This window comes from Nelumbo lutea, chromosome 5 (assembly GCF_056320005.1).
Source record: "Nelumbo lutea isolate HS-2025 chromosome 5, American lotus-T2T, whole genome shotgun sequence".
In the NCBI taxonomy this organism is placed as follows: Eukaryota; Viridiplantae; Streptophyta; class Magnoliopsida; order Proteales; family Nelumbonaceae; genus Nelumbo; species Nelumbo lutea.
The window spans coordinates 44318468-44342771 of NC_142688.1; the positions used below are offsets into that span (position 1 = coordinate 44318468).

A 24304-nucleotide genomic window follows, 5' to 3' on the forward strand; every position below is an offset into this window, starting at 1 on the left:
GTAAGTTTAGATACTGGATTGACACATTTTAAAGTTCGAGGAACAAAGTTACACTACACCCAAAATACAAGATACTAATATAAAATTTTTCCTCTTTCTAAAGTCGTTTTTTCAACAAAATTTGGTCCTATCATTTTATATTTTATAATGCCCATATATGTGTCAACTATTATGTTTCCATTTTTTTACAAGTTAAAGTAAAAGACTAACTTTTTCCTACATGCCAATTGTAAACCACTCCACATTTTTTAACAAGGTTACCACACTTCAGGAGGTAGTAGATCATAGCAAAGAATAAGAATCAAACATACCCAGAACTAGACAAGTCTAATTGGTACTCATTATAAACTGTGGAGAGTAATGGAATGTTAAGAAAGTGCCAAAGATAATAATAACCGGTACAAGTTTCAAAGAAAGAAACCTGAAACTTGCAATTTCGGTTCCTATCTTAGATGGCAACTTGGAAGTGCTTGTCAACTAGGGAGGGTGGGCCTGGTTGCTCCATTGTGACATGGGTGACCAACGTTCAAATCATGAAAATCTCTATGTATGTGTATCTCCCTTGACCCCACACTGCGGGAGGCTCATGCACTGGGTTGTCCTTTTTTCTCTGAAATCTCCTCTTATTTATGTCATACTACAGAAAACTAGTAATCATGAAGCACTTAGTAAACAAATTAGGTGAAAGAGAACTTTAGAGAGAATCAAACTAGGTTAAACAAAACTATGGCGAAAGGGAAACCTATGGTAAATTAGAATTCTCTCATAAAAAATTTGTGGTATGCTGAATTAGTTCAGCTGATTACTACTCAGCTCATCGAGAGTCTAAGCCCGTGGAAAAGTGCTAATGTTTTAGCTTGCAAAGAGTTTCCTTCTCCGGCTTCATCTTTTGAATTAGGCATCCTTTTTCCCTAGTGCTTCCTGGGGAAGTGTTTTATGGGGGCTAAGTTTGGCTGTTGGGGCCCAACAGCATAGGTTGTTGAGGCAGTTTTTGGGCTGGGTACGTTCTGGACAGTTCACTTATTCACGTCTATTCTTTTGTTTTTAGTCAAAATAAATTAAGATGTAATTACTAATTTATCCATTCTCATGGTAGCACAGCATTCCTAGAAATTCTCTCAACAGCATAGGCTGTTGGGCCCTGGCAGCTAAAGTTTTATTCCATTTTATGGAAGTGTGAACAGGAGAATGATGCTCTTTGGAGAAGGGTGGTGGTATGTGGTTGATTTGATAAGGTGGCTCATTTTAGGTAGGATAGGGGGTGTTGTTTACTTATGCAATGGGTCTTTAGAAGGGAACCATGAAGTTCCACTAAGATTTGCTATTTACATGCTTTGTGGTGATGTGGTGCATAATGGGGAGAATGTGAATTATGCACCTTGTCAAATCAACCTTTGTGGTGTGGTGAACTAATGTTTGGAAGTTCCATTAAGATTTGTTATTAACCTTTTATAATTTGTATTTACATCTTCAAAATGCTAAATTCCTTCTATCTTGTTCCTTATTTAGCCAATTACCATCTACAAGACCTCAACTTTTATATAATCAAAAGGAAAACGACTCTTTTAGAAAGGAGATTTCATCTACTCCTCCGAGTTTTGAAGATTTCATCTACTCCTCATAGGCCCTGATTTTCGAATAAGCATAAATATTCAGATTGATTACCCATTGAGATGGAGAGACTAGAATTAATGAGGATAATCTCTAGATGTTGAAGAAGCAGTGGTAAATGATAAACCTCTAATAACTACAAAATTTTTCCAGGTCCATCATTGTTCCATTTTTCATGTTTATTAACCTTATTTGACTAGAAAGGACCTTGTAATTCCATTACTATTAAGACAGTGACAATTTTCTCTACACTAGTTCAAATGGTTTTCGCTCCACATTGAAAGTGTTTTCTTGTTAAAAGTTTGGTATTCCATTTTCTCTTGTCCTAGCTCTTAACTTTATATTATTAATTCCATCTTAACTCAAGATACTGAAGATGCAATATATTATGTAAGTCCTTCGGAAATTCTAATGTGGGGGTGAATATCTAAGCATTTATAAATATAGCTAATAAGTAAAAGCCTAGCTAGAATTTTAGAATATTTTGAATTTATGTTGTCATGTTACCTCATTTTGACACATTCCAATAGGCAAAGTAATAATATACGATTTTGTAAGCCTTTTCCATAGGTGTGCTACAAATTGGATGGGTGAGTAACTTGGTGATTCCTTAACAAATGAGAAAACTAAAATGGATAAGGTAATCAGGGATAAGTCAAGACATGATACAAAACATTGATCCTAACTCCCTCCTTTTAATGGTTCCTGGGATGCCTTTAATAAAAAAATCAAATTAAACAAGAGGAAAATTAGGGAAAAAGAAACATTTTAGACATCATCAAGCAATGTAGTAAGTGATAGGGGGTTGAAACTTAGATTATTTTGTTGGAACTTTGTATTGTTTATCTAGATAGATTTACACATCTACAAATTCCAATTCTTGTAGAAATAAAGCACTAAAATCCTCTTACTACATGGACTATTCAATGCAGATTCCTATAAATTTGGTAATTTGAAACTCGAAGAAACCATTTGTTTGTTCAATGTTGACACCTACAAATCAGGAAATACTATGCAAATCCTTACATATCATAAATAACTTTTTGTGGTAAGAGTTTTAAGTTTCATAGAAACCCAAAACATAAGCAAATGCTTCATCTTTTTCAATCTATACATACTACTAATGTACCAGAAAAATATACATTCTATTGCTTCCACTAGTGTAATTTTAAAATATATACATACTAGACTTGTCCATGGGCCGGCTCGACCTGGCCCGACATTTTTCAGGTTTGGACAAAATTTCAGGCCCGCGAGCTTGGGTTCAAGCATTAAATACTAGTCCCAACTATTTTTTGGGCCAGGTTCAGGCTTTCTCAAATAAGCCCAGCCTGAGCCCAAGTCTGGCCCGATACTATTTCATATAATAAAAATAAGCATTAGTTAGATATAATAAGTATATAATACATATTTGTTTATTAAATTATTGTCAATTATTAATTTACCATTCAGGAAATATGAATTAATTTATTAAATTGTTGCCAAATTAATATAATATTAGTTTCTTAAATTACATAAAAATAGGACATTTTATGTGCAAAATGGACTTAGGGCTTTATATAAGGGTTGGGCTCAGGCTAGGGCCTAAACATTTTTTCTTGATAAAAAGGCAAAGCCCAACCCAGCCCATGAACAATTCTAATACATACATACATACATACATACATGCATACATACATATGTGTATACACACATGTATTGACATATTCCCACCCATGTATTAATAAAAAAAAAATCATTTTCTCTATCCAAACACCAAGTTTCAAAAATCATTTCGTGCTCTATCTTGAATAAAAAAAAAACAGAATGAAGAATATATCAATTTCTTGCGCCTTGAAAAAGGGGATTCTTGCATCCCCACTATTGTAACTAAATTCTTTGCATTTTTCATAACGTATTGACACAACGCACAGATTGAGACTCAATCTTGTTTCCCTAAGATTGAATTAAAAATAAAATATTAATACAAGAGTTTTAGGTATTTTAGGCCCCCTTGGGAATGAAATTCCTATTCAAGAGTTTTAAGGAGTAAAATAGTACTATAATAAAATATTAATAAATTAATAAAAGAAACAAAGATATGAATTTTTAAATATAATAATAATGTACAAATAAAATATTAATATAATATTAAAATGATAATATTATTAATAATAATATAATAATAATTAAGTAATAAAATTAATATTAATATAATACAATTAAAGTAATAATATTATAAATTAATTTGAAAATAATAAACAAAAATAACAGAATATTAATAAACTAATAAGAAAATAAAGTCTAATAAAATAATAAATTATTAAAGTAATAATGAAAGAAAATATGTTAATAAAATAATAAATAGACTAATACAAAATAAAAAAAAAATAGTTGATTTCAATTCCAACTCCAAATGAACCAAACAACAATTAGAATCCAACTTTGATTCCTAACTGAACCAAATAGGCATTAGGGATAGGTGATTCTGATCCTATTTCTCGAGGATTCCAATTCTTATCCCAATTCCAATTTTGATTCCAATCTTATTTTTAAAATAGTAGAATAACATTTATTGACAAAACATAGTAAAGATTAAAATGGATTTATCTTATAATAGTTAATAAAAGTTAAGAAATTCGATTTCCTTAAAACCTTAATTAAAAGCATTTCAATTTCACTTAAAAATCAAACTTAATAAATACTAATGAAAAATAAGAAATTTGTTACTTTTTGTTTTATTGTTCAACATAAACCTATTAAGATTGGATCTGATTCAGATATTTGGCTTTGCTTAATCGATTTAGATTTGAATCACCATATGTGAGACCTAACCAGATCGGATCTAGATATACTCCAATTCAAAACCCATCAATCAAATATATATAATAAGACATGTCATGTAGCATGGCTATCCTTTTTCACTACCACTTATCTATTTGGTTTCCTTAAAACTCTAATTAAAATGCTTCAATTTTACTTAAATATCAAACTTAATAAGCACTAATAAAAATAAGAAATTTAAACATTGATTAAGAAATCTGTTAGTTTATGTTTTACTAACAAGGACACTTTTGTGCACAGAATTTTTCAATGAAAAGTGAAATAATGGAAACCGATAACTACTATAAGGATTTCTATGTTGTTTAAAATAATTAATCTTTATCTTAAGAACTTGTTACAAAAATAATTTAGTAACTTAGTGCTTTGTATTAATTTTATTAATAATTTTTAATAAAAATAATAAATTATTTTCTACTTTATTAATGATTAAATGTTTTAATTTTTTATAATTGTTACTAAAATATTCAAAATACTTAAACATAAAAAAAATATATAAAGTTAAGTTGTTGTCATAATTAAATTAATCTATAGATTAAATTTTTTTAGTCATAATTAAAGTAGTCTAAGCCCAAGCTCAAGGTTTAAGACTTCAGGTCGGGATTTTATTTTATTTTAGTTTATTATAAAAATATATACAAATTTATATTTATATATTAATAAGAAGTTTGTTATCTAAATATACATATTTATAATTTCCAAGTTGAACTTAGGGGTTAGCTTGGGCCCTACCCACTAGGGTTGTCAATTGACTCCAAAAATCTAATAGCCAATTTGACTCCAAATTCGATTACCCTGGATTTGGATGTTAGAATTTGCACCCAACTAATAATTGGATTAGATGTGCATTTAACCCTATCCGATCCAACTAAAATTCAAGTCTAATAAAAATTATTATTTTATGTGCATATATAATATAATTATGTATATATATATATATAAAGTTTACAATTGATGAATTTTATATTTTATACTTTATACATTTTATTATACATATATACTTTATAAATAATTTATTTTCTTAAAAATTTTTAATTTATTGCTCATTTTAAAACATAATAACATGGTTGTCGATTAAATCCCAATCTGATCCAAAGCTAACATAATACTCATATGCGAATGCAGATCAAAAGATTTCATAATCGAATGTGGATGTGAATGTAGTTGGATTTATTCTGAACCCAAGTTGTTTACAATCTTACTGTCCACATTATGTGTGTAGGGTTGGTGTAGATCTAACTCAGAAGAAAATAGTTGCTTGAGACCAAAAATTTGTGGGTCTAGCAAGGTTTGGGCTAAGATGTAAATGATCACCCCTAAGTGAGTCTTATGACATGCAAGTGGTTTATTTTATTACTTTTAACAAATGTTTTACTTATTATTATTATAATTGTCTTATTAATGTTAGTTATTTTAAATACAATTCTAACATATTTTAATTTTTAATTTATAACTTACTAATTTTTATTAATCTCTTAATTTTTAGTAATTGCTATATAAAATTCGCTAAATTTTAATATTTTTGTTAATTTTTAGTTATTAGGTTTCAAATTATAGTTTTCTAATAAGTAACCAATTAATAAGATTTGAATATGAATAGGGATGGCAATGTTCCCCGTCCTATTGGGTACTTAGCATCGGGTCCAGGATGGAGATATAATATCATAAATAATGTTATATATAATGTTATATATAATGTCATAATTAAAATTTTCCCTTTTTAAGTAAATATATTTTATTAAAATATTTTTAATTTAAAAACTTCAAGGATTCAAGTTCTCGACAAAGAACTCGTCTTCGTTAGGAATTAGGGATGGAGGGTCATATTTATTCCTAGTGGGGATTGGGGTCAAGGTCAAAGACGAGGATTTGCTTCAAAGTCAGGATTGGGGATGGGGAGTATGGTCCCCTCCCCATTGTCATAGTTTTATAATTAACATGGGCAAGCCTGCCCCTATCCCAAGCCTAGACAAATACTATTATGCTTAGGGTGTGGGCAAGGCTAGGCTACACAACCTATAAATATGTTAATACAATAACAAAATCTGGTCTATGATCTTTTATGTTTTCTGTTCATTATGCTACACAAATGGGGGTAGTTCAACCCCCATAGCTCCTTTAGATTCAATATTAATAATTTTTATTTAAAAATAGTTAAAACCCAAATATAATGCATGGGATTGGGTTAGGTTGGGGATCAATCAAAGCCCAATCCAAAGGCTTAAACCTTGAGCTTGGGCTTAGATTAATCTAATTATGATTAAAAAAAGTTAATCTATAAATTAATTTAATTATAACATTTAATCATTAATAAAGTTATATAAATAAAATAGAACATTATCAGATGATATGAAAAATAATTATTTATTATGTAAATAGCAACAACTTATTATTTTTGTTAAAAAATATTAATATAATTAATCTAAATTAGTAAATTATTTTGGAAAAAATTACTAAAATAAAGATTACTAAAATCATTAGTTTCCATTTTTTCACTTTTCCTTGATAGATCTCGTGTGGTCCTCGCTAGTACATACAAAGTGAAGTCATGTACATTGGCAGTTACGTGAGAAGCAAGCATACTCACCCATTTAGACATCAAGGTATACCTTTAAGGGGGCATTCTTTTTTTGGATTTTGAGAGGGGGGAAAGTTGGTCAATGGGATTTTGGTTCCCATTGACCCAGAATCCCATGTTCTTTTTTCAGATTTATGTAGGGACTATAAAAAGTTTATTTTCCTAGGTACCACTTACCCGGGTAAGTAATACCTATCTCCTAGGTGGGTAAATAACTTTCCCACCTAGGGGAAAAGTTGCCAAAAATTGAATGGGACAAAAATGCCTCTTTTAAAAATAGATTTTTATGGATAAAATAGTCATTTCCTTATTTAAATGAGAAATAAAAGAACATGGGTAAATACACTTACCCAGGTAAGTGTTTCCCAAAAAACACTTACCTAGGTAATTGCATTTACCTGGGTAAATAACTTACTGAGGATCCATCTTAAATCAATTAAGTGCTTGGGGATGTCTTATCATTTACCAATGTGGCAAAACTATTCTCTCTAGAACAATTGCATCAATAGAGCAAGCATGTCTTGGACCACAAAAAATGTGTCCAAGTCTACTATTTTGTGTTGACATACAATTTAAACAAAAAACATGTATTTATTAGGGTTGTTCACAAATAAATCCAAACTAATCAAACCAACCAATCCGGCCCAACCCAATCCTAGTTGGCCAGTTTTTCTTCACTACCAATCTGTTTCAGGTTGTAAAAATGAACAAACTGATAATTCGGTTCTGTTTCGGTTTTCATATATGAAAACCGAACCGAACTGAGTTATGTGAAAAATATATATTCTGAAATATTATATATAATATTAGCACTTTGACTTCATGTGCATTGTGCAAGCTTGGAGTTGGTTGAAACCCAAACCGACCAGGTCGATTTTACTTAATAGATGGTCAGTTTCAGTTTGGTCTATAGGTAACCCGACCAGGTCGGGTCGGTTGAAAAAACACTACTAAACTGACCCATGAACAACCCTAGTATTTATATTAAACATTTCTAACTATTCTAAATAATAATTTTCAAAAATAATATTTTATTAAGTAATATAACAAAAGAAATATCAAGTCCATATTTATATAAAAAGATGACTTTTAATATCAATAAAATTATAGAAATAAAATATTTATTTTAATATTTAAATTGCACATGATATGCATCTTAAATTTTTTATATATTTTTACAAATTATCAATTAATATTTTAATTTATGTTAATAAGTAATAAGAACATATTTATTATTTATAAAAAACAAAAAATATTGCTTACAAAATGTTGAAGAATATAATGTTAAATTGAATCTATCAAATCCACTAATCTACATTTATTTCAAAAATGATTTTTTATTTCAAACTATTTATAGAAATAAAAATATTAACAATGAAATAATTATTTTAGTAATTAAAATTTGTGAATTTGTACAGGATATATATGTATCTTAGAAATTTTAACAAACTTGACATACTTTAAGTTAATATTATATTTTTATGAATTATTAATTGGAATTTTAATTTTCATTTGAGAATTTAATATTTAGTTGATTTTTTTGTTAATGTTAAAAAATTAAAATAGTAAAATTAGAAAAAAAAACTTATATAATAATTAAAATATAGTATGCACATGTCTTTAGTTTCTTTGACTATATAATATCTACGCATCCCGATATATTAATTGTAATATATTTTTTCATATACATCATTAAAATATATATTTTTGTGTATTTATATATTATTTGTGACTATTTTGGTCTTAAATTTAGTATTATTAATGTATTTTGTGGAATTTGTATATATTTCTCTAGCACATTTATTTGTTCTCGTATTTTTCGTCTGTCTGTATCTATACATTTTCAAAATATATCCATATCTGAATTCTCCGATATAATACTACATACCGATCTTTAACCCATATTACTTTTTACATTAGGACTTGCAATAATTGAAATAGGATGGATTAGCAGGGGCAAACTCGAAATGGGGATCTGCTCCTCACAAATGGTGTAAGGAGATGTTTCCAATGCATGGTAGATGTGTGTATGAGATTGGTGTGAGGTAGAGGTGTAAAGTGGGTCGTGCTACGCCGGTACAACACTACTCGCAGGCAACCCGCACTTTGGGGATCCGTGGGTCGTCACGTGATGTGCCACCCTCCCTAGTGAATATTTTGAGGGTTGGCCCGACACGGCCCACGGCCCACGGCCCAGGCCCATGTGGGCCCGTGCCGTGTCGTGGGCCAAGCCTTGGCCCAAGTCGGGCCATGGACTAGGCCAAAGCTAATTTTGCCTATTTATTTAAAAAAATGAAAAAAAAATAAAATGTTAATTTTATATGAATTTTGATGTATACAATTGCTTATATATACAATAATTAAATAAATTAATATAATAAAATTAGAAAAATAATTATTTTATTAATATACTATGATGTAACGCAATCCGGACACTCCTAGCTAGCGGACGCTTGGCTCCTAGCTGGCGATGGACAGTACTTGAGAAGAGAAAGGTGAAGGATTCCCGGGGAGCTTGCCCGATGGGAATACTCTGGTGCTTAAGTTAGAATACTTGGGAGAGCTATAAGGGATGCAAAGAGAGCTAAGAGTGCAGATAGCACTAGATCAGTAAAATTCAAGATTACCTTTGCCCCTTCGGCCCTAGGGCCTTTAAATGCAGATGTTCTTGTCAAAACGGGCGTAACCGCCACTGGCCCTTTATTGCAATAGTTATTTGCCAGGGCTGCACAGGTAACTGTTGCAGAGTACTGCCCAATCGGATGAGAGACACGACCCGGAAAGGACAGACACGCCACCACCTGTCGAGAGACGTTGGTGCAGTCTGTTGGGCTGGCAGGGGCTGCGCCGTCAGTCAGGAGATGTGGTGCAATCTAACGGGTATGGTTTCGTCAGATAAGAAGCTTCCTGAGAATGCCGCGTCACTTAACAGCGAGCTGCTTTGTAGCGAGCTGCCTTGTAGCGAGCTATCCCATAGCGAGCTGCCTTGTGGCGAGCTCCTGGATGTGTCCCAAGGTGATTCCGCCTAAGGTTGCCTTTGGGGCAGTCTTCTTGCCTAAGTATTGGAGCGAGATGATTCTCTCAGCTTGCGAGCTGGGATAGACTTGACTTGGAGTATTCCCTTTCCGCATACTGGGGTCCCTGAGCTCGCGTTGTAGCGAGCTCATTTCGTGGTGAGCTGTAATGTAGCGAGCTGTCCTGCGAGGACCTTAACGAGCTCGTTACTCAGTCGTAACCAGACTGTCATGCTGAGCTATTACTTACGTTGAACCATGTCCACACATCGTCTTCTTAGGAGGTCGGGTCAAATCACCCTCCATCAATTGCCCCCCACTCCTTGGGCTAAGGATTCTACCCTAGCACGAGGAGTTCATGGAGTGTGACGGGTGGATTTGACCCGAAATTCAAACTTGATTGACCGATTGCATTAAATACACACGTGGATGTCAAGCGATTTCTAGACTTTTCGAATGCCAAAAAGCGCGCCAAAATGGCTCTCACCTCAAGAAATTGTGCAGCCAGCATTACCTTAATCATGAAAGACATGCAACCAGTCACAGTTTGGTTTCAGAAGACATGCAATCAGACTCGCCTTGATCTGAGCCACCAATTTGTGGGCACAGTGGCTATAAATGGGAGGGCCCCAGGCCTCATTTCCTTTATGCCAACTTGCCTTGCCTTCGGATCCTGAGGTCACGCCTTCACCTAGCAGCTCGAGCTCTTCTCCTGTTCACACCGTCTTTTCGGTTCAACTTTTTCCTAGTAAGTCTTATCGCTTTGTCAGCAATGTCAGGGTACCCGTACAATGTCTTTCCCCTGGGCAGTAACCGAGATGACACCCCTTCGAGCTTAGGGAGAGCTTGGGGGCAGGCTCTGGAGGCTCGGGAGGTCTCCAGCGAAATGGCTTCCACCTCCCGGGGTAGGGAGCCAGACAGCTTTGGTCCTTCCTCCATGTCGATGGAGAGACTCAGGACCTTGGTCCTTCAATTCAACCTTCCCAGATACCTCATCTATAGTCTCTCATCCAGTGACTATCCTTGGGAACACGATCATGATGAGATCATGATCTTCCAGGAACAGCTCATCGTTGGCCTTCGTCTTCCTTTGCATCCTCTAATAGTGGAGGTTTTAAACCACTTTAATGTTACTATAGACCAATTTCACCCCAACTCAATCCGAAATGTAGTTGGGATAATTTCTTTATTTTACGAATACTATCTTCCTCTTGACCTCGACATCTTCTCCACCATCCTTTCTATCAAGAATGCTTCCCCCAGAGCGACTCAAGAAAGGCGTTCCTATTAATTTTCTCCCCATTCCGGCTTCAAGCTCCTACACAAGCTACTAAACAGGATCCCGGCCTGGAAGCGGGATTATTTTGTAGTTCGCAACCTCGAAGGGTGGCCCTTCCCAACCCATTGGAGGGTCACCATCCAGGATTCGGGTGTTGACTTGGATCCCAAAGTTCGGGAAATGCTGCAATCCTGGGCAGCGGTTGGCTTCCATTGGTCGGACTACTTGACCGAGGACAAGCTCGCGCAGGTCAGCTTGAGCCCCGGTAGGTTGCCTTTAAGGTCGCGCAATGCCTTGTAATTTTTTTTTAGCTGGACTAATGCCTTGTGATTTTTGGCACCCAACATGTCTAGTGTAGAGGTTGCGCCTTGACCAAGCTTCCACTTCCGGGAGTGTTGAGTTCGAGGTTGCTGATCCAGCCTTCGTTCCACCACCGCCTGAGGTCCCATCAGTCCCGTTCAAGGGAGTAGCCACGGAAGGTGGCGTGGAAGAGCGCGAGGTCCCGACACAAGGGCAGTACCTTCCATCTGAGCAGTCCCACCCCTTCACCTTCCCGCGATTCCCTACCAGAGAGTGGGAGAGCGTCACCGACTTCACCGTGGCTTCACGAAGGAGCCGGAAGGCGGTCACCCATGAGGAGGTCGCCAGATAGGGAGGGATGGACCCCAAGCAGCTCGCCAGGCTAGCCTCGACTCACTGCATGATGGTAAGTGGCTGTTTTTTTCTTCTTTTCCCTTCTTCTCCTTTTTTCTTTTTTGACCTTGACCTTTTGCTAGCAAGAGAACTCCGACATTCACGCCATGGCCCTCCAGACCAACATTCACTTCGGCGACGCTCTCGCTCAGAGGTCAACCGTGCAGAAGCTCCAGGGCGAGCTCGATCGGGCCCGAGGTGAAGTCCTTCAAGCTCGAAAGTGAAGCGAGGCCCAGGAGTTGCTCGTCCGGGATCATGAAGCACAAATCACCCGGCTATTCAAAGAGAGCGTTTGCTACTGGGAGGAGTCATCGAGGGTGATAGTGGAGAGGGATCTCATTCGTCAGCAGGTCCAGGACTTGGAGTCCACACTTCAAGATCGGACTCGGAACTTCGACGCCATGGTGAAGGTTGAGCGAGCTAAGGCGGTGTGAGACTTCAAGGACTCCTAGGAGTACCATGACCTCCAGGTGGAGTATGACTCGAGCTCCTATTGTTCTGGATTCAAACTTTGCCACTAGCTGGTCCAAAAGAAGTTCACTGGGCTCAAACTTGAGGGCATAATGATGAAGGGACTGGATCTAGAGATGGCGGACATGGCAAAGGAGGAGGAGCCTGACTCTCCAGAGGATGACGAGGACGTGGAGGCAGCGGATCCTTGAGGTTGGTTGCTCTTGTTTTTCTTTCTTCCAAATGGCTTCCTGAAGTGGTTGTTCCCGGGTGTCTGAACCCAATTTTAAATATCTCTTTTTTTATGAACTCTCTGGGGCGGTTGGGCCCGGTTTTTTCTATTTTGATGAACTTCTTTCGGGTTGTTAAGCTCATTTTTTTATTTTTAAGAGTTAGTAATGAAATGTTTTGTCTTTTTCTACTAAGTATTGTGTTCTCTTTACTTTCTGTCGAAGCGATTTTATCACTCGAGCTGTTAGAGCTGCATACCCGAAGTAAGGCCTTTCGGCAATTGTTATCCCGAATTGTTCCCCCCTTATTGGGTTCAACTAGTATACCGAGGCGAGCTACGCTTCTTAGGGCTTATGCCCGTGCTATTTGTGCCTCCGGTATTAATACTTAGCCTTTGCTGGTGAAACGACTAGGTCTTACACAGTATCGAGGTCTTAGTTAGCTCGGCGTTTTAGCCCTTAGGCTGAGGGAGTGATTTATAGTCCACTCTTAGAGTTTGCCCATGCCACAGAGGCGACTAGGTCTTATGCGCTGAGGTCTTCGTTAGCTCGGCATTTTGGCCCTTAGGCTCTGGGAGTGACTCATGGTCTAATCTTGGAGTTCACCCATGCCATAGAGGTGACTAGGTCTTATCGCGCCGAGGTCATCGTTAGCTCAGAATTTTGGCCCTTAGGCTCTAGGAGTGACTCGTGGTCTACTCAGTAGTTTATAGGTAAAATTGCCTTAAGTTGACAGTATTCCATGCCCGAGGTACTTGTTTTCCTTCTAGGGTTTCGAGCTCGTACATTCCTTCCCCGAGCACCTGCTTTACTCGGTAGGGTCCTTCCCAATTTGGCCCGAGCTTACCAACATCGGGCTCAGGCACCATAACTTTACGAAGGACCAGGTCGTCGATGCGGAGGTTTCGCTTCTTGACCCTGGCGTTATAGTACCGAGCTACTCTCTGCTGGTAGGCTACAGTCCTAATATATTCGAGGTCCCGTACTTCGTCAAGAAGGTCGAGCTTGGTGCGTAGCTCGTCTTCATTTGCCTTGTCATCATACGCTTCTAGTCGTAGTGAGGGAACCTCGATCTCGGTTGGGATGACTGCTTCAGTGTCGTAGGTGAGGTTGAAGGGGGTCTCACTTGTATCGGTCTTCACTGTGGTCCGATAAGCTCATAGAACACTAGGTAGCTCATCTACCCATAGTCCTTTAGCTCGGTCCAGGCGTGCCTTCAGTCCACAGAGGATAGCTCTATTCATGACTTCCACTTGGTCGTTTGCTTGAGAGTGTGCGATTGAGGTAAAGTTCTGTCGAATTCCCATGTCTTGGCACCAGTTCTGTAATTTAATGTCCTCAAATTGCTTACCATTATCAGAGACCAGTACCGAGGTAGCCCGAAGCGACACACTATACTTTTCCAAAAGAAGTTCTATACGTTTCGAGTTGTGATTATTACAAGAGGTTCGGCTTCTACCCACTTAGTGAAATAAACAACTGCTACCACTAAGAACCTCCTCTGGCCTATTGCTGGTGGAAATGGTCCGAGTATATCGATCTCCCACTGTGCAAAAGGCCACGGGCTGGTGAGATATTTCAGGTCAACGGCAGGTTGATGGTGGATATTGGCATGCTTCTAGCACTTGTCACACTTTCTAACGAGCTCGATCGCATCTACTTTAATTGTTGGCCAGTAGTACCCCATTCGTAGCGCTTCGGAAGGTCGCTAGCAATGTAGGTAGGAGAGCGTATAAAATCTTTAGTACAACCGTTTGTCTATTATGACATATTTGGCCGCTTGACGCTCTAACCTTTTGATGACGTTGTGGTCTACAGGGAGGGTCCCGTGTAGCAAGAAGCTCATGAGCAGATCAATCCAGCTCGGCTTTGCTTGAACGACAGGAGTGACCTCCTCTACTCCCCCCAAGAATGCTAGGCCAAGGCAGATTCTCTATGTACATGGTTCTCGGGATAGGGCATCGGCCTCAGCGCTCTCCGATCTTGGGATTTGCTAGATGAAGTGTGACTAGAAGTTGAGCAGAGCCTCTCTTACTTTGGCTAAGTAGGCGATCATGGTCGGTTTGTGAGCTTTGTATTTGCTTGTGACTTGATTGACCATGATTTGGGAATCGTTGCAGATGACAACGTGCTTGGCTTTCACTTCTTTGGCTAGAGCCAACCCGGCTATTAACGCCCCATACTCCGCTTCATTGTTGGATGCCACGAACTCAAAGCGTAGTGTATACTCCAGTTTTGTGCCACTTGGGCCGTACAGAACGATTCCGGCTCTGCTGCCCTACTGGTTTGACGAGCCATCTACGTGAAGGATCTAGGGCTCCTCATCCCAGTTCGCGCTTGGCCTAACTATGAGAGATGCCACACTGGTTGCTACCTCACAGTGCTTGAGCTCAACAAGCCTGGGAACTTCGGGCTCACCCAAGCTGGGGGCCTCGTGCTCGACCGACCTAGGGACTTCGGAGTTGAAAGTGCATTCCGCAATGACGTCTGCCAAGGCTTGGGCCTTGATAGCAATTCGCGGCTTGTATTGTAGATCATACTCGCTGAGCTCAACGGCCCACTTCGTCAATCTGCTAGAGACCACGGGCTTGAGCAGAACTTGCCTCAATGGTTTTTTGGTGAGGACGATGACAGTGTGAGCTTGGAATTACGGACAAGCTTTCAGGTTGCAATAACTAGTGCATAGGCCAACTTTTCTATCTCTGGATATCTCGTGTCCGCTCCCTGCAACACTTTACTAACATAGTAGATAGGTCGTTGGACCCGATCTACCTCTTTTATTAGTATCGAGCTGACCACCTTGTCACTTGCCAAGAGGTACAACTCTAAAACAACGCCCTCCTCGGGCTGGGTTAAGACCGGTATGCTAGTGAGGTACCTTTTGAGCTTGTCGAATACGAGCTGGCACTCTTTGGTCCATTCAAAACCTTTGCTTTTAATTGCCTTAAAGAAAGGCAGGTAGCGGTCTGCCGACTTGGACATGAAGCGGCTCAGAGCAGCTATTCGGCCATTCAGCCTCTGAACCTCCTTCAGTTTTCAGGGTGGTCTCATGTCTAGGAAGGCCTTTATTTTATCCGGGTTGGCCTCAATGCCACGCCGGTTAACAATGTACCCCAGGAATTTACCCAAGGTGACACCGAATACACACTTATTGGGGTTCAATTTCATGTTAAATTTATGCAAAATTTCAAAAATTGAATGCAAATCAATGGCTCAAACAATTTATTCACAAGTCTCTGAAAGTTTGCCCCAGCATTTTTCAACCCAAAGGGCATGACCTTGTAACAGTACAGGCCGAGCTCGGTTATGAAGGCAGTCTTTTTTTCATCGACTAGGTCCATCCTAATCTGGTTGTAGCCCGAATAGGCGTCTAGGAAGCTCAACACACTCATGCCCTGAGGTCGCATCCACCAAACGGTCGATCCTGGGGAGTGAGAAGCAGTCCTTTGGGCAAGCTCGATTCAGGTCAATGTAGTCGACACACATGCGCCACTTACCATTAGCCTTTTTTACCAGAACGGGATTGGCCACCCAACTCGGGTAATGGACTTCCCTGATAAAGTTGGTTGCGAGGAGCTTCCCGACCTCCTTGTCGAGGCTTTTTTTCTATCTAACGGGCCTAACTACAGGATCAGTATTAATCTTGTGAGTTATGATGCTAGGGTCTATGTCGGGCATCTCCGCCACAGACCATGCAAAAACATCTAAATTTTTAAGTAAGAAGTGTACCGGTTGAGATCGTAGAGGCTCCTAAATAGAAGCGCCGATTTGAAGTGTCTGAGTTGGGTCCTCTGTCGATGCCAGGATGGAGACAGTCTCTTCCATGGGTGCAGCTCGCTCCACGCACTGCTTTGTAGGTCGCTCCATCTTGAGGTCATCAGCCACCTTTGCTTTCCCTTTGAGGGCGGCGATGTAGCACTTGCAAGACTCAAGCTGGTCACCTCGCGTTATCCCGATTCTGAAGTCTGTTGGGAACTCCATTGCCAAATAGTAAGTGGAGACCACTGCACGTAGGGCATGGGTGATCGGTCAACCTATGATGACATTGTACGAGGAGGGGGTTGCGACCACCAAGAAGTCGTGGTTGAGCCTCACAATGCTAGGCCAAGTGCCGACTTCCACAGGTACTATAATCCTTCCTAGGGGCCTGACTTCCTCTCTACTGAAGCCTACCAGGGGAGTATTCGTGGGCTTTAGGTCGCTTTCTTGGAGCTGGAGCTGGTCGAATGCTACTTTGAAGAGGATATTTTCCGAGCTGTTGGAGTCGATGAGGACACACTTGACTTCAAAGTCATTTATCTTTATCTTTATGACGAGTGCATCATCATGGGGGTAGTGGATCCTGCGTGCATCATCCTCTGTGAAGAAGATCGGATCTTCCATCCTTGGCTGCTTCGGGGGATTTTGTTCTTCCCTGGAGGCCTTGCGAGTTGATGTCCGAGCTGTAGCTGTGGTACAACACACAACAATCGAACCTCCAACGATCACGTGGATAGTCCCCCGAACTGGTCTCTCTTTTGGGGGCTGCCTCTGCGGTTGCTCTGCCTGCCTATTGAATTCAAGAGCATCTCTACTCTACTCCCCCTGCCGACCTGCTTTATTATTATTATTATTTTGTACAAAATTTTTCAAGTATCCGCGACGGATGAACTCCTCTATTTTGTAGCGGAGGTTTTTACAATTTTCGGTGCTATGATCGTAGTCTTTATGGAAACTACAATACAAATTTTTATTTCTTACACTAGGACTGGCCTTCAGCCAAGGTGGCCACTTCACATACGGGGCATCCTTGATTTCCATAAGGATCTTGGCCCGCTTCACGTTCAGAGGTGTGTAGTCCGTTCTTTCAGCTACTGGAGCTCGGAAAGGCTGACTCGGTCTTGCCCCCCGCACTGGGTCTTTTTTCTTCTTACCATCCCCTTGAATCAAGGACTCGCCTTCCCTTTTTCTCTTCTCGAGCGCACTTGTGTTCTTCTGGTTGATTTCCTCCTTTGTCCCTATAAACTAATCTGCGAGCTTGAGGAACTCGGTCATAGTTTTGGGCTGATTGACAACCACATGCCACTTGAATCCTTTATGGGTAATGCCTCTCTTAGCCACGGTGAGACGAACTGCAGGGTCCATTGAACCGCTTGATATAACTCCGAATGGACTCCCCTTCCTTCTACACTATGCCAATGAGGCTTTCTTGAGTTCTTGGGCACCTCTTGCTGGTGACAAAATGGGAGGTGAAGACTTGCACGAACTGCGCCCAGCTTCTTATTGATCCAGGCACGAGATTTCGGTACCATGTGTGGGCCACCCCTTTGAAGGTGGTGGAGAAAGCCATGCAGATACAGGATTCACTAGCCCTTGCCAGGTGCATCTGGGACTGGAAGGCATCCACGTGGTCATTCGGATTGAAGGATACATCGTACTTATCCAAGGGAGGAAGCTTGAAATCCTTTGGCGTAGAGACAACAAGAAGTTCTGGTGACAGAGGGGAAGGAACTGAAAGGAGAGGAGTAGCTTTTACTTCATCTGAGCTTACCTCCTCCTTACCCTTGAGCTCGGGCAGGACGCGGATAGCAGTTCGGTGAGCTCATCGGTGCCTCCGTTGCTACTTCGTCGACTCGTCGGTGCCTCCGCTGCTACTTCATCGGCTCGGCATTGGTGTTGTTGGCTTCAGTATTACTGAGCTTGATGGGCTCGGACTGCTGATGATAGCTGTAAACCGAAGGGCCCTGCCTGTAATCTGTGGCTAGGACCTCAAACTGGTTTTTCAGCGCACGGGAGCTCGAACTGAGAGTGCTGAGGCGATGCAGGCCTGATTGGCTGGGAGGCCCCCGACCTGCCTGTAGGTTGCGAGGCAGGGGTCACTGGTCTCTCCTTCCTGCAGTGGGACGACGCTCGGCTTTTGGAAGGGTTATGGGTTTGAGAGGCCTCTTCCCGGCGAGGAAGTTCGCTTCGATGGGAGGGCTTGGCTTGCTTTGTGGCCGGATGCCGAGGGGGAAGCGACTGTTGGGCCTGAGGCAATGAAGGGAATTGTTGTTGGTACTAGTATTGAGAAACTTGATGCAACATTTGTTGCTAGTAGAGTTGAAACTGTTGGAACTGTTGCATTTGAGCTTGCATGGCTCGCATGCACTGCACCAAGTCTTTGAGTTGGCTTTGGTTGCTCAATGGGGGAACAATGGAAGGTTCAGTAAAGGTTTCTCCAACCGTGAAAGGGAGTGGAGCATTCACAGGTGCCACTGTGTGAGACACATTTAAGCTGGGAACTCTGTCCACAGAGAGGGAGACGGTGAACTGTCCAATGCAGACAATGGGGAGCTGAGGTTGTTCCCCGGAAGCGTTCTGGTTAGCACCTCATCCGGCATTGCTAGGGGAAGCCATGAATGCTGAGTTCTTAGAGAAAGTTGTGGAGACTAGAGGAAGGCTTTTTGAAGCAACTTCCACAGACGACACCAAATGATGCATCGCAATCCAGACACTCCTAGCTGGTGGACACTTGGCTCCTAGGTGGTGACGGACGGTACCTAAGAATAGGAAGGTGAAGGATTCCTGGGGAGCTCGCCCGGTGGGAATACTCTGATGCTTAAGTTAGAATACTTGGGAGAGTTGTAAGGGATGCAAAGAGAGCTAAGAGTGCAGATAGTGCTAGATCAGTAAAATTCAAGATTACCTTTGCCCCTTTGGCCTTGGGACCTTTAAATGCAGATGTTCTTGTCAAATCGTGCATAACCGCCACTGGCCCTTTGTCGCAACAGTTATTTTCCAGGGCTGCACAGGTAACTATTGCAAAGTACTGCCCAATCAGATGAGAGACACAACCCAGAAAGGACAAATATGCCACCACTTGTCGAGAGACGTGGGTGCAGTCTGTTGGGTTGGCAGGGGCTGCGCCGTCAGTCAGGAGACATGGCGTAGTCTGACGGGTACGGTCTCATTAGATAAGAAGCTTCTTGAAAACACGAGCTACTTTGTAGCGAGCTATCCCATAGCGAGTTGCCTTGTGGCGAGCTCCTAGATGTGTTCCGAGGTGATTCCGCCTGAGGTTGCCTTTGGAGCAGTCTTCTTGCCTAAGTATTGGAGCAAGCTGATTCTCTCAGCTTGCGAGCTGGGATAGACTTGACTTGGAGTATTCCCTTTCCGCATACCGGGGTCCCTGAGCTCGCGCTGTAGCGAACTCATTCCGTAGCGAACTGTAATGTAGAGAGCTGTCTTGCGAGGACCTTAATGAGCTCATTACTCAGTTGTAGCCAAGCTGTCATGTTAAGTTGTTGCTTACGTTGAACCACGTCCACACATAGTTTTCTTAAGAGATTGGGTCAAATCACCCTCCATCATATTATATACTATATATTATTATATAATTATAATTTATATAATATATTATATATAAATATATAAATATTATATATATAATATAAATAATATATATGAGCCGTGCCACGAGTCGGACCCGATTTACACCTCTAGTGTGAGGTGCCTGTGTTAGGAGCATATTCGGTCTCGGCAAACTCACACATGTGAGCCGGTTTGCTTGCAAACGCTGACATGTGCACTCGCAATGTGGAATGGGATCTGCTCCTCACACATGGGCGCCTCGGAGGCACATCCACCGTGCATTGTAAGCATCTCCCGTTCTTATCCCACCGTGCATATCCTACAACGCAACATAAACCCTCTCACTTCTATCTTCCTTAGCAGCAAACCAGGGTTCTGTTCCGGAGGCTCTTTCTTCTGCAACTTGGGGTTCTTGAGTCGCGGAAAGGATGGCGTCTTTCATGGCGATTCAGCGAGCTGGAAATTCCATGTTGGCCACATTTTTCAAGGTACGGGTTCCATACTCTTATAAGCTCTTCTCCAAACACAGTCATACACTGAAGCTAAGTGTCTTGTTCTCCGCCCCTCGTAATCTTCCATTGAGATCCCTCGGCACCTCCGCCGTCCCAAACCAGTGGAATCCGCCCCAGCCATCTGATACTAGGGTTTTTCAGCACGACGGTGGTGTAGCTCAACGTGGAAACCCTAACCAGTGGAATCCTCAGGATCAGAGTTATGCCCAGCGTGGAAACCCTAACCAGTGGAATCCTCAAGATCAGAATTATGTTCAGCGCGGAAACCCTAACCAGTGGAATCCTCAAGATCAGGATTATGCCCAACGTGGTAACCCTAACAAGTGGAGTCCTCAAGACCAGAATTATGCCCAGCGCGGAAATCCTAGCCAATGGCGTTCCCAAGGTCAGAATTATGCCCAGCGCAGTAACCCTAACCAGTGGAGCTCTCAGAATCAGAGTTTTGCTCAGCGTACTAACCTTAATCAGCGGAACCCTCAAGATCAGAATTTTGCTCAACGCGGAGTCCCTGACCAGTGGAACCCCCAAGATCAAAACCAGAAACAAGTCGTTGAAAATGGCGCTCCTAATGTGCCCCCTGCCAATGTTGATTTGATGAGCCTATGCAGGGAGGGAAAGATCAAAGAAGCTGTTGATTTCATGATCCAAGGCGTTCGTGCTGATCTTCCCGCTTTCCATGCATTGCTGAACTCGTGTGCTAACTCAAAGTTACTTGAAGAAGGGAAAAAGGTACATGATTATGTGCTGCGGTCACCCTGTAGGACTGACCTTCTATTGATGAATAAGGTGATTGAGATGTACATAAAATGTGGTAGTATGACTGATGCCCGGAGGGTGTTTGATCGAATATCTGAAAGGAATATGGATGCTTGGCATTTGATGATTAATGGGTATGCCATGAATGGGCAGGGGGATGATGGATTGCAGCTATTTGAACAGATGAGGAAGCTAGGGTTAATACTAAATGGACAGACTTTCCTTGCTGTTTTATCTGCTTGTGCTAGTGCAGAAGCTGTAGAAGAAGGTTTTATACACTTTGAGTCGATGAAAAATGAATATGGGATTTCTCCAGGGATTGAACATTATTTGGGGATTATTGATGTTCTTGGGGCATCTGGGCATGTTACTGAAGCTAAGGAGTTCATTGAGAACATGCCAATAGAACCTACAGCAGCAGTTTGGGAGGCCTTGATGAATTTTGCTAAAGTTCATGGAGATATTGATCTTGAGGACCATGCAGAGGAACTGTTAGTTGCTCTTGACCCCTCTAAAGTTGTTGCTAACAAGATCCCAGCTCCACCACCCAAAAAGCGTTCAGCAGTTAGCATGCTTGAGGGGAAGAATAGAGTGAGCGAGTTTAGAAGTGCAGCTCCCTACAAGGGAGAGGAAGTAAAAGGCTTGAATATGAAGGAAGCTGGTTACGTGCCGGACACAAGATATGTGCTCCATGACATTGATCAGGAGGCCAAAGAGCAGGCATTGCTCTATCACAGTGAGCGGTTGGCCATTGCTTATGGTCTAATCAGCACTCCAGCGAGAACACCTCTTAGGATCATCAAGAACCTCCGTGTCTGTGGTGATTGTCATAATGCAATCAAGATAATGTCTAAGATTGTTGGCAGGGAGCTCATTGTTAGGGACAACAAGAGGTTTCATCATTTCAAGGATGGCAAATGTTCTTGTGGGGATTATTGGTGATACCTGTCATTAAATTAAAGCTTATGTTTTGTGCCTACATGACCACATTAGCATTGGTTAGTGTATAAAGGTGGATCAGAATGTCCAGTTCTATTAGTGGAAATTCATGGTGTTACTTATTAGTAGGGGAGGAACTCTGGGAAGTAGGAACATGGGAATGCTAGAAGGTACTTCAGATGTGCTTATAAAGTATTTTTTTTTTATTTTCTTCTTCTTTCTTTTTTTGATCAACAACGATGAAAACAATTCTATTGTTAAAAACAGGATATTACATCTTATGGTACAAACCTGAGAGCATAGCCATGTTATCCTCTTCAACATTAAAATTACAAACATTACAATTTTGTCCAAACTAAAGAATTTCTGTTCACCCCTTGCTTAGCCAAGAAATTTTGGAATGGTAGCATAGGGCTACCTTCTTCAGGGGTTTTGGCATTTTACATGTACAAAGCTTAGCAGTTACTTATAAAAAATTATAACTTTCCCGTGTTAGTATTAAACTTAATGAAAGGGCCACATTCATTTACTTTTGGCTCTTTAGTCTCCCCTGTTCTATCATCTGTGCCAGATCTGCTATCACTTATAGTAGGATGAACAACCAGGGTAGAAGCTACATGGAAAACCAAACTGAAGAACCACTAGTGTTGAGTTTGACTCTAGGGTAAAATCCCTAGCCCATGGAGGACATTTGATATTTTAAGTTTAGTACAAAAATTGTACTTCTTAGATGACTCAGCAAGCAAACTCACTTCCTTTCCTCCATAATATCATCAAAGGTGTCCTGTCAAGTCATGCAGAACATATTTGTGTAAGCAGTTTATAATCTGAAAGCATGTCAATGCTGTTGACTTCAGCACCATGCAATATTTATTAAATCATAATAGTAGAATTTTGTTAGATTTATTTCCCTGAGGTTAACATTGGACATTTGGACTCCATAAAATATGACGCTTTGTTGGGTTAACAGAAGCTTACATGAAATTTGACATTTGTAAAGTGCTTTATAGAAAGATCAATAATTGGTATATGTTCCCCAATTCTTATAGTGTGTACATGGTTAACAGAAAGACAATGTAATACTTATTCAGAAAATGTAGCTTTTGTTATTTGGATCTGAAACTATTTCATTTTTGAGTAATAATTGCACATTCCCACTAGTGACTGAACCCAACAGAAATATGGCTTTAACGTGGCAAAGGTTTTCTGAAGTGAAAACCTTTTTCATCTGTGCAGTTCATACTGATAAGAAAGATCCTTAGATGTTTCTGGGTCATTAGCATAGCCTTTAGTAGGTTGAAACTTGTCCACAAGATTTGATGGCTTAGTTTTCTTAGTTATTCTAGATTTTTTGAGAAACAGATTCTTGTTAGACTTAAGCTGCAGATTTTTTTTTTTTTTTTTTTTTAATGAATTTGGTGAGATGCATCTTTTGTTTTTGGATTACCAGATAGGCATTTGCCCAATGTTGGTTTCAGGTATCTGGGGTCTTGGGAGGGGTGGAGCGGAAGTGGATATGGATAACTTTCAGAATTTTGTTGCACAAGGTTGCCCTTCTTGGACTTGAACTCTCTTTCTTCTGCATGCCAGCCTGAGATTTTACAAGGACGTTTGAAATTTCTATTTGGTACCTTAATTTGTATTGTTAATGGGTCTGGAGGTATTTTATATCTGGTGCTTGGGCTGCAAAGCCTGTATAGTTTGGACTAACAATCAAGACATTGTTATCTCGATCAAGAATTTTTAGTAATTCTTATAAACAGATTTTACAAATTTAATACAAAACAATATACACAAAAGAAATTTATTAAAAGAAAAATATACAATTTTTTTTTGTTAACTTTTTTAATGAATTTTCTTTTACTATAAAAACACAATGGTCCCCTCTTTTGATAAGTAACTGTTAGCATGCATTAATTTAGCACTTATAAAATTTTGTTATGATGCAAGGCTCCCATCTGGAGCCATCCTTTCTCTCAAGTGTACAAATTAGCCCAAAAGAAATGATCCCTTGACACCCCTTGCTTAGCTAATGTGTCAGGCATAGAGTTTACTGATCTATTGACCCACTTGAAGGTGGCCTCAACTTCTCT

The 24304-nt window shown here is 40.2% G+C and overlaps 1 pseudogene across 1 annotated transcript; it reads left to right on the plus strand.

Annotated features, from left to right (window-relative positions):
* Positions 1-20231: 20231 nt before the first annotated feature.
* On the plus strand, positions 20232-23996 carry LOC148852065 (pentatricopeptide repeat-containing protein At2g15690, mitochondrial pseudogene; annotated as a pseudogene). Its single transcript, XR_016099171.1, has 2 exons — positions 20232-22381; positions 23690-23996. The product of XR_016099171.1 is annotated as a pentatricopeptide repeat-containing protein At2g15690, mitochondrial pseudogene (transcript).
* The last annotated feature ends 308 nt before the right edge of the window (positions 23997-24304 follow it).